Source organism: Canis lupus, chromosome 2 (genome assembly GCF_048164855.1).
Source record: "Canis lupus baileyi chromosome 2, mCanLup2.hap1, whole genome shotgun sequence".
Lineage (NCBI taxonomy): Eukaryota > Metazoa > Chordata > Mammalia > Carnivora > Canidae > Canis > Canis lupus.
In genome coordinates, this window is record NC_132839.1 from 87,990,699 (window position 1) to 88,003,949 (window position 13,251).

The 13,251-nt window shown below is 36.6% G+C and overlaps 1 long non-coding RNA gene across 1 annotated transcript in view; it reads left to right on the forward strand.

The window, feature by feature from the left end:
* The window catches only part of LOC140610657 (uncharacterized), a 28,183-nt gene extending 23,896 nt beyond the window's left edge, over window positions 1-4,287 (forward strand). Inside the window, exon 4 of the long non-coding RNA XR_012012234.1 lies at window positions 4,174-4,287. This is a non-coding gene — a long non-coding RNA (uncharacterized lncRNA). The remainder of the gene's footprint in view (window positions 1-4,173) is intronic.
* The last annotated feature ends 8,964 nt before the right edge of the window (window positions 4,288-13,251 follow it).

The window sequence follows — 13,251 nt, forward strand, 5'->3', positions numbered from 1 at the left end:
TGACAAAATTTAGTGTGTTCTGAATTATCTCTTTGTCTGTGGATATTTTCTGTTAATATTAATAAAAATTATAAAATGACAGGGTTGCCCTCCGTATTAAGCATAGTAAAAGCATAAAATGATATTGATCAATTAATTAATAAAGGCAGAACTCAAGTTGGCAAGAAGAGAAACTATAAAGCTATTTCTTCTTTTTGAAGATAGGAAAAACAAAAACCAACAAACCTTATACTATAGGAATCCAGTCCTGAAATGGGCAGAAGAAATGAACAGACATTTCTCCAAAGAAGACCTACATATGGCTGACAAGCACATGAAAAAATGCTCCGCATCACTTGCCATCAGGGAAATACATATCAAAACCACAATGAGACACCACTTCACTCCAGTGAGAATGGCTAAAATGAACAAGACAGAAACAATAAATGCTGGAGAGGATGTGGAGAAAGGGGAAACCCTCTTGCACTGTTGGTGGGAATGTGAGCTGGTGCAGCCACTCTGGAAAACAGTGTGGAGGTTCCTCAAGAAGTTAAAAAATAGAGCTGCCTACGACCCAGCAATTGCAATAGTGGGTATTTACCCCAAAGATACTGATGTTGTGAAATGCCAGGACACCTGCACCCCAATGTTCATACAGCAATGTCCACAATAGCCAAACTGGAAGGTGCCTCGATGTCCTTGGACAGATGGGTGGATTAAGAAGATGTGGTATGCATGTATATATAATGGAATACTACTCAGCCACCAGAAAGGATGAATATCCACCATTTGCTTCGACATGGATGGAACTGGAGGGCATTATGCTGAATGAAATAAGTCAATTGTAGAAGGGCAATCATCATATGATTTCACTCCGACATGGAATATAAGAAATAGTGAAAGGGATCACAAAGGGAACTGAGTGGGAAAAATTTGAGAGATGTACAAACCATGAGAAACTCCTGACTCTGGAAAACAAACAAAGGGTTGCAGAAGGAGGGTGGGGTGTTGGGGTGACTTGATGACAGGCACTGAGGAGAATCCTTGATGGGATGAGCACTGGGTGTTATGCAACGTGTTGGCAAATTGAATTTAAATTAAAAAAAAAAAAGAATCTTATATTCACTAGAAAGTTCCATTGTGTAAGTGTGTGGAAGAAAACCTGAAGGAAGCTGTCTTTTGAGAGAACCTGTGAACAGTTTAAAAAATTCGAACTCTGCTTTTATTATTTGACCACTGTCTCCTGCTGATCATCTCCTGGAACTTCACACCCTAGAAATATTTACATCCTTGATGCCTCCTTGTCTTTGTGCATGATGTAGATGTTTCCAATTCAAATGTACATATTTTTATCCAAAAATGTATGTTTATCTGTCAATACTCGGCTCAGTATTCACCTGACCCAGCTCAACATTCACTCACACTGCTGACCACTCTGATGCTCCTCCCTCCAAAAGCCCCCTAATCTCAGATCCTAGAACCTGTTCCTTTTGCTGTACTCATTCCTGTTTAGTGTATAGGCAGTGTTGTTTTTGCACACTGCCTTTCTTCCGACATTGAAGACAAGGGGTTAAGGATTGATTTTCATTCATCAGTGTAATTTCAACATAGAGCCGTGTTTGATAAACAATACAATTTGATGAATTTGTGATTGAATGAGTGGGCCCCAATTCTAATCATTTTCGTGGTTTTATTTAGTATACATTTACTCATTAATCCAGTATTTTTGCTTTTTAGCTTTACTGAGATCTCATTTATATATCATAACATTCACCCATTTGAACTGAACAATTCAATAATATTTAGCATCTCTTTTTAGGTTGGCACTTCCCACAATCTTGGCAGAAAACAGTTCTCCTGGAAATCTTGCATGGATCAACTAAGTAGTTTCAACTTAAAGCTAAATAATGAATGAAGATAGTCAAAAAGTAGGAAGAGAATGCAATATAATGATTTCAATGCCTTCAACAACAATACTGGTTAAAGCGAAATATATGACATTAATCACTAGGATAGATGCACTTTTAAGTCAAATTTATGATATATCTTATCCAGGAACAATTAAGTTAAATCTCTCTAAACTTCATTTTTTACTACATTCATTATAGCCCTTTTCACATACTTCCTGGTATTTTGTGTTTTATGTCTGCATGGAAAAGCAAAAGTCATGAATTGTATTTTTATATTTATCTTCAGGATTTGTTTTACTATTTTGCACATAGTGGGAACAAAATACACATACAGTGCATCAAACTGAGAAATAAAAAAGAAGGATGGAAGAAATGATGTATCATCACACAGAGAACATATGTTGGGAATCATAAGATCACAGGCCCCATTTTATTTTTTAAAATCTGAACTTTTCAGGTAATAGTTTGTAAGTCTAACAAATTTCATTTCTCCACTTCAAATTACTAGGTGAGATTTGTCTTTAGTTACTTATCACTCTGGAGGAATGAAGGGTTTCAGATTGAGCTTCCCCAAAATGTGTCACTTTGGCATATGGATTGCTTTGAGCTGAAATCAATCAAGGCCCGAAAGACTCAGGAAGAGCTTGTACCTCTCCCTCAACTGCCTACAAGAGTTTAGATGGAGGGCCTGGTCCAGAGATAACTACAGAGAATATGAACTAGGTGTCCTAAGCTCAACAGGGCCTGCCAATTGAAATCCTCTCTGTGTCCCACAATCTTTGTATGGCAAGACAAATGTTTGTTTACCAATCATCTGCTCCTCCTATCTGCTTGCATATTGTCTTTATTCTCTTTGAAGTCTCAGACTCCTACCCTATTCTCCTTAGCACCGGATGCCATACAAACTTTAATTCCCTGATTATCTGTGGTTCCCATATTTTCATGAGGCTCCTATATGTGTGCAATTACATTTGTTTTTCTTAATCTTTTATATCAATTTACCAGCCGAAGAACCTAGAAAAGTAGGGAAAATTTTCTTCTTCTCCAACAAGAACAAGGTCTGAGAATGTAGCCCTCTATTTATAAAGATCAATTCACCTACTCCTACCATTTCTTGATGAGAAGTTGACAAGCTTTAAATAGTTTCCGACAACCTCCCATTACATTTTATAGTAGGAACCTAAAGAGAATAAAGTATTCCATTGAAATCTTGAGGATATTTTAAGAAATAATTATCCAAGTGGTGTTACTAAAACTGCACCAGAAAAGCAAGCCCACCCTCAATCTGCTTCACAACTCTCCCACCTCCTCCAAGGGAAAAATACTGAATAAGAAAGTTAACTCATTAGCACAATTATTTGAATCTTGAACTTCGACACCCTTAGAGTTTGGAGGTCAGTCTAATTTCTGGATTAGCTGAAGGTATATTAAACCTTTGATCTCTTTGGATTTTGGGAGTTGTCCATCAACCACTAACAGTTTGTTAATTGTTTGTAAATGTCTATGCCCCTTATCCTGTCAATATTCTATTTCTCACTCCTTTCATTTAGTGTTTACTCATCCATATTCTATATTTCTTGACACATTTTTATTAAGTGCCCTTTTATGATTATTCAGGTATTCACTCCTATGTCAAAAGCATCTTAATATTCTTTTATTGCATCACTAACTGCATATCCATCTGCATTACACATTTCCTGCCACCACTGCCAGATATATTCTACCGATTGCAAGGCCACTTACCTTATAACTGCCCTGCAATGATCCTTTGTGAAAAGTCTTGTCTATAGCAATGTCATTCCACCTGCAAAACAGCAAATAAGCAGGATGCTGCATTATGTCCCCTTTAAGCAATAATTGGTTGCTTTGCAACTCTTTGGCCTGATGCTTCCTAATTTGTAATGCACAAGGCTCTGTTAAAAAAAATAACATATTCCATCTCTGTTTACAGAGCTAATGCTTGATGCAAAAAAGAGATAGAAAATAAGATTGGTCCTTTATTGGTGATAATTATACCAACAATACCGAGCAAGATATGGAAGGGTTACATAAAAGCAAATGAACTTACTTTTAAAAATTGAGTTTACTAGATACAATCATATAACGAAGTACAAATCTTTTAGCTGTTCAATTAAAACTACCTTTTTTCCCAATAATTTAGGGGTCCATTTTTATATTATTTTGCATAACTATTTCAACCAATTTCCATAAATTTGCATTTTTGTTCAAAAAGCCCTAATGCCAATTATGTAAAATAAATGTAATTAATTGGTGCATTCCACAGCAACTTCCTTCAAGCCTAGTTTGCAGTCAGACTCTTCAATAGCTGAGTATGGAGAACTGTGGGCTGGTAAACCTGCAAAAATCCATCCCACAGCCCCCACAGCAAACTGAAAGGTGAGGCTGGGGAATAGACGGGTTAAATGTATTAGATAAGGAATACCTAGGTGTCTTCATTTTAGTAATCTTAATTCAATGCCTAAAATAGTGAAAGACCTATTTTGGCCAACATCTTCATCTTCGATGTGTCCACCACTTTTGTATCTAACCCTCAGGCTGACTTGACCAAGTTAACCTGTAAATATAATTCTGCTCTTTCCAGCACATCCCTCTGCCAGGGGAGAGTTAGAAAGAAGAGCACTTTCTCATACTGTAATAATAGGAAGCTTTGTTATCCAATTCAGAGTTAATTCAGGAAGAAACAGGAAACATGTTTTTGTCTTTTTATTTTTTATCTTTTTTAAAGATTTTATTTATATATTCATGAGAGACATAGAGAGAGAGAGAGGCAGAGGCACAGGCAGAGGAAGAAGCAGGCTCCATGCAGGGAGCCTGACGTGGGACTCAATTCTGGGTCTCCAGGATCAGGCCCTGGGCTGAAGGCTGCGCTAAACCACTAAGCCACCCGGGGTGCCCTGTTTTTGTCTTTTTAAACACAGTTAAGGGTATGTGTTTGTAATTCTGCATGCTCTGCATCTGCTTTCCCAGGGAGTTCATGCCCCCCAGGTACGTGTTGCATGTTTGCTAATATGAAGCAAAGGAAACTTGTAGTGACCACATTAGCTCTAGTAAAACCATTTGCTGCTTGTAAACTTGGGAGTGATCATCCCCAAATTTCAATCATATTTTAATCTTTGGTTAAACTAGAAGGCTGTAATAATTGGCTGAACTGAATATGCCCATTGAGCTGCTAAATTCAAGGCTATATATTTAGTAGCTTTAAATTTATATATTTAGAAGCAGTGGAGATTGGGAAAGAGGTGAACAACTGGCCTTCTCATCTAACTTTGAGTTGAATGTGAGGCATATCTTAGTTATATCTTAAATTGATTCTTGCCTGAGTGCTCCTTTAGGATTTAAAATATATTTTCAAATTTTATAATTCAATAAATATTCAGGAGGGAAGGCTGTCCCTCCTTTGAAAAATTGGGAGGTTCTAAAATGTTTGAAATTCAACTCACAGGGCTAGAGCCATCTTTTTGTCTTAGGTTTTTATTCAGTTAGTATTGGTATCACCCATGGGGATCTGGTGACTAGGGTGGTAGGTCACACAGCAGGGAGGAAGCATCCAGCCTGTTGTCACAAATTCCCTGTGATCCTGCACTCACAACTTTGAATGGATAATAAATTTCTATTCAGCTACCAGATGTAAATTTACAAAAGGTAGAGTTGTGTTATGTTTACACAGACCTGCTCTGTGGGGAAAGGTTGAGCCCACAGGTTAGGGCAGAGTAATTGAAAAAGTAACCTAGACTACTTAGGAGTGCTTTCTGGTGAACTCTATGTAGGAGTAATTTTGACCAAAGCTTCTTCTTTTATTCCCTACACTGAAGCCAGAAGTTACTATAATCATTATTTCTTATAAAGCAACTGGTTCTCAGAATTTTTATCTTAGAGGTTTCTAAATGCCTCACTTTTTTTACTTTCTTATGTCAGTGCAGATATGAGAGATGTTGTGTATATTTCCAAAAAAATAATACATATTAGCACTCCATTAAGCCCACTTTGGATGAAATTGATTGCTCAAAGGTGATCACTAATATATACACCCTACAACAAGGAGATGTAATGAACTGTGACCAAAGCCCATGTGTCCATTAGCTGCGGAAGCTCTTATTGCTTGCCACCAAATCCAGTGGCAGGGGAACCACAAAGTTTTTGCCCCATACTTAATTTTTAATAGGGTCTGACGTCACTCACTCAGAAATTTAGAAACTTCTAAGAGTGAAAGAGAAGACCTGTTGTTTCAGAGATAGCCCAATATTGTAAAAGTAATAGGTCTCCAACTGAATTTTAAGTACTTCTTGTGTTGAAGTTTGATTGGTTCTTAAGAAAGTCAACACTTGTGGGCCAAGGATGAGTTACAGAAAGAGTATAAACATGCTCTTTTATTACAAATAATTCCTGGAAAAAGGCCCCCAGACTAGCAGGTGTTCTGAAAACAGAGGTGTGTGTGTGTGTGTGTGTGTGTGCGTGCATGTGTGTGTGTGTGTGTGTTTGTTGTAATGAAGCATTTTCAGTATTTAATGTGTTTGCTTCTCTCTGGCCTTGACTTCATCCATCTATATTCAGTTCTACTCAACACACAGGGAAAGCTGACTGTGAGTAGGAGTTTCAATTATAGAATGGCGTGAGCCAGGTCACCACTTTCAAATGAGAATATCAGGTTATTTAGCAGTACTATGAAAGTACTAAATTTCGTGAAGCTAAGATTGCTGTTTTGGAACTTTTGATAATGACAACATAGATGTCCTCCTGTCATTTACTTACCTTCACTTGGGTTTCTCCTATGTAATAATTCATGTAACAGATGGCATTTTGACATAACTGAAGGTGATCTTGTCAAACCACCACCTAGATGGCATTTTATTTTTTTAATATATCTACAATTTGGAACATTTTACAAAGCATATAGCTTATTGTCACAAAAGACCTTGAAGGAGGGATCCCTGGGTGGCGCAGCGGTTTGGCGCCTGCCTTTGGCCCAGGGCGCAATCCTGGAGACCTGGGATCAAATCTTACGTTGGGCTCCCGGTTCATGGAGCCTGCTTCTCCCTCTGCCTGTGTCTCTGCCTCTCTCTCTCTCTCTCTCTCTCTCTCTCTGTGACTATCATAAATAAATAAAAATTAAAAAAAAAAAAAGACCTTGAAGGAAATAGGTCTGAGTTGGAGTAGACAAAGAGAGGAAATGAGACTTTCATAGACCATGTTAATTGGTAGATTTTAGGTACAGATTGAGACTCAGATTAGATATTGTCATCTTTACCAAAAGCCTTCATTTGGACTTCATCATTGTCTGCTAAGGATCCTGTCTGCTAGTGGATCCTGTTACTACAAGCTCCTTGATTAGTTGAGAAGGATGCTGGGTGGGTGAAAGCAAATCTGGAGGAGAAATCATTTTTCAGGAAAAAAAAGTCACGAATGAGAGGAAGGGAAGTGTCAAGGAAGACATTTTCTGGTAAGACAGGGAAAAGAATGGAACATTGCCTAGGGGAAGGTCAAAAGAGAGGCTCATGAAAGGAGATAAGTTGAAAATGCGTAAGTGAGGCTGATTTTGGGGGTCTGCAATATACAATCCTCCATATTCCTCCCTAACATGTCTTTAAGAAAATCTATACTGGTTGACAGACACATTTGTCTGAGTAGAATCTGTCCAGACAATGAGATCTACTAGGTCAAAGCTGCCATAATATGAATAGTGGTTCATACTGGAGTACTAGACAGCTGGGTTACAGTATTATCTTTAAGTCATCTGTTTATGTTGTTTCTTAGGCTAGATTAAAAGCTGCTCATAGGATGCCTGGGTAGCTCAGCGGTTGAGTGTCTTGTCTTCCACCCAGGGTGTGATCCCAGAGTTCGGGGATCAAGTTCCACACTGGGTTCACTGCCAGGAGCCTGCTTCTCCCTCTGCCTGTGTCTCTGCCATCTCTCTGTGTCTCTCATGAAAAAAATAAATAAAATATTTTTTTAAAAAGCTGCTCATAAGTGATTTCTTCATTATCTCTCATATTGATTTTCTTATAAAATGTGACATATAGTAGGTATTACTACATTTTGTCTGAAACTCTTACTGTGTGAAGCTACAAGGTATTTGAAATTTTCTTTCTAGCTAGCCTACAAGGAATGTCCAGAATTTATAACAACCTAGCACTTGAAGAAATGTATTATGTCCAAAGCTTGTTTTTATACGTAATTATTATATTTATTTATATCTTACCTTGTCCCAGAAGGAGTTTATGATGGATATATCCTTTGGGATTTTTGTTGTTGTTTTGTTTCTTTGCTTGTTTTTTGTTGCAAATAATAAAAATCTATAAGGGTCATTTCAGCAGAAGTAAATTTTATAGAAAAATACTGGGTAGCTTGCAAAATCAGTATATACACCAGAAAACTAGACCACACACACACACACACACACACACACACACACACACACAGTTTTAAACAGAACAAGAAAAATCAGGAAAGGAGAAACTGTTGAACCTGGATAACTGGGCACCAGTTAGAGTAAATGAACACCAATCATGTTTTCAGATCTTAAATCTTGCTTGTGGATAATTGAAGTTCCAGGAGAAAAAAATCTGATTGGTTGAGCATAAGCCTTATGCTAACCTATCCACTGGCTGTACTTAGTTGAAGAGAAAAGATGTGGTCAGAGGAGCCTACAGTGTCTCCAAGGATTTCTCCAGCTCCTGTAGTGGAGGAATGAATTATTCAGAGTCCCATCAAGACTGCAATCAATGGAGAGTTATTCCATGAAAGTAAACATGAGGGTTTTTGGAAAGCACCCATGGATGCTAGGCAGGCAGAACAGTAAATATCTACAACATTGGGCACTTTCTTCAGTGGTTCTTTCCATCTTCAGAGAACAAAAACTGTGAAAGCAGCTCAAAGTGTTGACCTTTATAGTTAGAGACCAGGAGGAAGAGGAAAAATGAGAAGTCAAGCATATATACTCACATGCACAAACACATACACACACACACATACACATAAACAAGCACCGAAACCCCAAAGACATCAGGATTTGTTGAGGCAGTTCTGCAGAGAGGTAAACATTACTACTTCAGCAAAAGAAGGAATTTCAGATATGAAACAAAGGAAGATGATTCTGGATTGGTTCTTGTTTTCCTTTGTGTTTGAATTGTTTTCCCCAGATGCCTTGAAGCTAAGCTTTCTTTTCATCAAAGAAATTGTAGTTTCCACCAAATGGCAATATCCTCTCCCAATTTCCAACAGCTGTCTATCTTAAAGAGGTTATCTAGAATTTAAGAGTATCTAAAAGACCATTGAATCTTGATTATGAATGGCTAAGAAGAAACCAATACTGAGGAATTGTGAAGACTGGGCTAGTTCAGGAGCCCATCATTTCTATCTGTCACTGACAAGTCACCAGGCTACTGTAATTCAAAATCATTAGTTATGTCTTCTTGAAGCACAGTGGCAAAGCAATAGAAAAGCAGCAGGCACTGAAGTGTTTCAGGAGGGTAGATTCTTTTTTTCTATGCACTGGTCATATCCTAAAGACCCTACTGATTTAAAAAAAAAAAAAAGACACATGCCAGCAACACCACACTAGATTCATACCAACCTATTTTAAATATTCAGCAAAGCTGAAAATTTTGCTGATTCAGGATTCTATAGGAGGAAAAAGAATTCTGATAATCTTGTTTTGAGAATACTCTTCAAAAGATTACCAAGAAAGAAGGCATTTGTTACTCTTTTGTAGAAAAGATTGGAAGGCAACTAAAGAAAGTTTTCTAAATCTTGAGATAAAAATATAATATGTCAAAGTATCAAACTGAAGCAAAACTGAATTTGTTAAATGCACATTTTACAAAGCCAAGCCATTGCCTGTTATGCCATCTTACATGAATTGCCTGCAAACAGCTTTAAAAATGGGCAGAGCATTTAACAGATCACTGAAAACCTAAATACCAAAGAGTCCACTGAGGTGAGATATATTTAGCTATCCACTGCGCCCATGCCTGCATTCACCATTTTTGCCTGCTGTTATGTCAAGGACTTTTTAATGCAGGATTTTAGGAAGTATTCTTTTTTCTGGTAAACATACACACACACACACAACAACAATAACAAATCTTGATGCAAATCTGCATTGGAGGATGCAAACCTTTTCCCTAAAAATGTGCATTATGCCTGGGGGGTAACCTTAGGCTCTGTCAAGAATACATCCTAAATGAGGAAGAAGTAGTTTGTAGGACTAGAGGAATTTGGAACAGCGCCTCGTGAAAAATTATCTCTCCTCCCCCAACCCATTAAATTATATAATTTTGCTTTAAAATGCGCTACTGCCTATTAAAAAACTTATTTCACAGATGAGCCTCATTTGAATATGAGCATAAACATGTGTCTTAGGAGGACAGCAAAACCAACTCCCAGAAGGGTGACCTTGGAACATTCCAGAAACATGATAGTTCTTACACTGGTTCTGGTCCAGATGTCATTGAGAAACAGGATGGGGGAAAAAGGTCTTTGGCAAGATTCCACTTACTCTGCTATCAAATATCTCTGCTCTCTCCAACTAGATGCAGTTTCACCACACCAGTCATATTTCAATATTGGGTAGACAGATGAACTTGTCCCATTCAATCACTAATATTGATTCCCTCTCACAAAAATGAAACTTTGAGGTTCCTTGGCACTGAATGTGCTATCCATATGCAAAATTAAAGACAGAGAATTAACAGGTGCTCCGATCAAATGTTTTTAGAATGGATTAAATAATGGACTATGTTCCATTATGTTTTTCCTCTAAATGCTATGGAATAACTTCTGTTTGAGTACAAATATTCTTTCCATATTAATGATTGCTGCTCCCAGTAGATGAAATGGGGCATATTATCTAAATATTATATGGCTATATTTCTACTATGTTAAGCCAAAACTTTTTACAGATCCAGAGTGTACAAAAAAATTTCTTTAATACCCTGTCAATTTTCCAAACCGGGCTGTGAATGTAATGTCAATTAGATAAGAGTTAACATAACATATGTGGCCACATTTCTTGTTAAAATCCATCAATAATTATAACACAAGAATGTGAAACTTTAGGCTTGCTTATTCATTTATGCTCAATGGGTATTTTTTATATGGAGCTGTTGTAATAAGTGTTTTTATATCAGAAATGTATACTAGTGGTTGTGGTAATTTTTCTAGGAACTAAACTTCTCTTCATGGGAATGCTTAAGGTGATCCTAGATGAAATAGAAAGGAAAAAGAATGGGGTCATGGAGGAAAAATTAATTGAACCCCAAACCTTTTCCATTCCTGCATGATGATTATGTTCATTATAGGAAGCTATGACTATTTCTCAATAATCAAAAATGTCTCTCCTCATTGTGTTTTGGTCCATGTGCATCAGCATTACAAACATGGCCTTAAACCACTTTAAACATCTATAACATGTAGATTCTTACTAGTGTAAAATAGGCCAACCAAGAAGTTTGAGACGGGTCTGGGATGGCTAATTCTCTATAAGCATGCTATGTGATTATAATAAAAGTAAGTTTCAGATCAATGTCTCTTACATACACTATCAGGTTTGTTTGTTAAGCATTCACTTGGAAACAGGCTTCAAAAGTCCCCATGATTGGTTCTAAAAATCTAATGAAGTTCCAGCTCTCTTTTACTAGATACTCTGACCATCACCTTGTATGAAACATTCTCTTAAAGTAAATGTAAAACAGGCCTGAAGTAGGGCATGGTGGTCTTTATGGTCTATATCAGGCAACCAGAAATCTTCCTAACCAATGGCCTGTCACATGAACTTTAGGAGCTGTTCACTAAAGTGCAGCATGGATTTGTATACCGTTAATGCAAGGATCAGAAATTTTCTAAATATTTTTTGCTCATCCATATATTTTTAATGTTTTTCCCAATGACAACTCATTTATAATTAGAAATACAGTTCTTACCACTTTGACACCAGATTGCAGATTGGAAGGTAATATTTTGCACTCTTGAATCCAAAGATTGCCTCGGGTCCAGGTATCACAGTAATTCATGATCTTTCCCAACTTCTTAAACTCTATAAACAATGCAAGTACGAGGTCTGCACAAGACAATGCTCAAGAGCAAAGCTGGGCCCAAATATGAAGTAACATATTGTTTTCAAACTTTTGAAGTTAAAGAGAGATACAACTTTCATTCCATTGTTTGCATGTACTACCAGTAATTCCTAATATCCATGAGTTCTTTGAGCCTGTGTATCATTTCATTAATCTTTGATTGAACAAAGGACAATGTCTTGTATCCATTGTATAAAATCCACACATTTTATAGAGTACTATGCTTAAAGTATATAATCAACAGATATTTATTTAAGGAGGCTAAACCATGATGGCAACTCAAGACCTTGCTTCTTAGGGTAGAGTTATGTAGACATCCTAGTTTTCTTAAATAATCAAGCACTAAGTTTAAGTATTACTACTAAATAGTTGTGTGATGTGGGAAGCACTCTTATTCTCTATGAACCTCCAATTTCTCATCTGTAAAAGAGGAATAAGAGCTCTCTGCTTCATAGTTATTGAAAAGTTCAAGAAAGAAGACATATAATATTCCTATGACATGCACCAGTCATAGAATTCATTCAAAACTATGAGAAAAATGAATTAATTATATAACAAGTGAAAATTTGTCTTACAGTCTTTTTCTCCCTGGCAATACAGTATAATAAACATCACTTGCAATGCTGGATTAGAGTAGAGAATTGGCTCATGAATGTAAACGGATTATCATATTAGTCTCGCATACATATAGTTTTTTAAAGTGCATTATTTTGCCCCACAGAATGTTAAAGTAACTGTAATTATTATCCATTTTTTATAGGATTTTAACTTATTTTATTTAGGTTGATTTTATAAATTCTATGTGCTCAAGAGCATTATCTTATGTACTTATCATTAATACATAATTATGAAAATAAGTCACTATCTTTACTACATTAATTAATGGAGTATTTGCTTTTGCTTTTAACCTATATAAGTTGGTCTAATTATCTGAATTAATATAGAATCCCTGGTTTTGTATTGATAATGTTGAAAAAAAATTCATGATATTTTTGGATATGTACTCTATTTTAGATATTAGAAGTCTATTATCTCATTTAACCCTCATATCAGCCCTTTGAGAAAGTTTCTGATCCTTGCATTAACAGGTATTCAAATCCAGGCTGCACTTTAGGGAACAGTTCCTAAAGTTTCTGTGTCAGGAAGTACACATGGTATAGATGAGAAAGTGAACATCATAGGTATTTGTAACTTTATTTCACAGATATCGCAGATCATTGTAATCAGACTTCTATTGTCATCTAACTATTGAAAGTTCACCAGCAAATGTC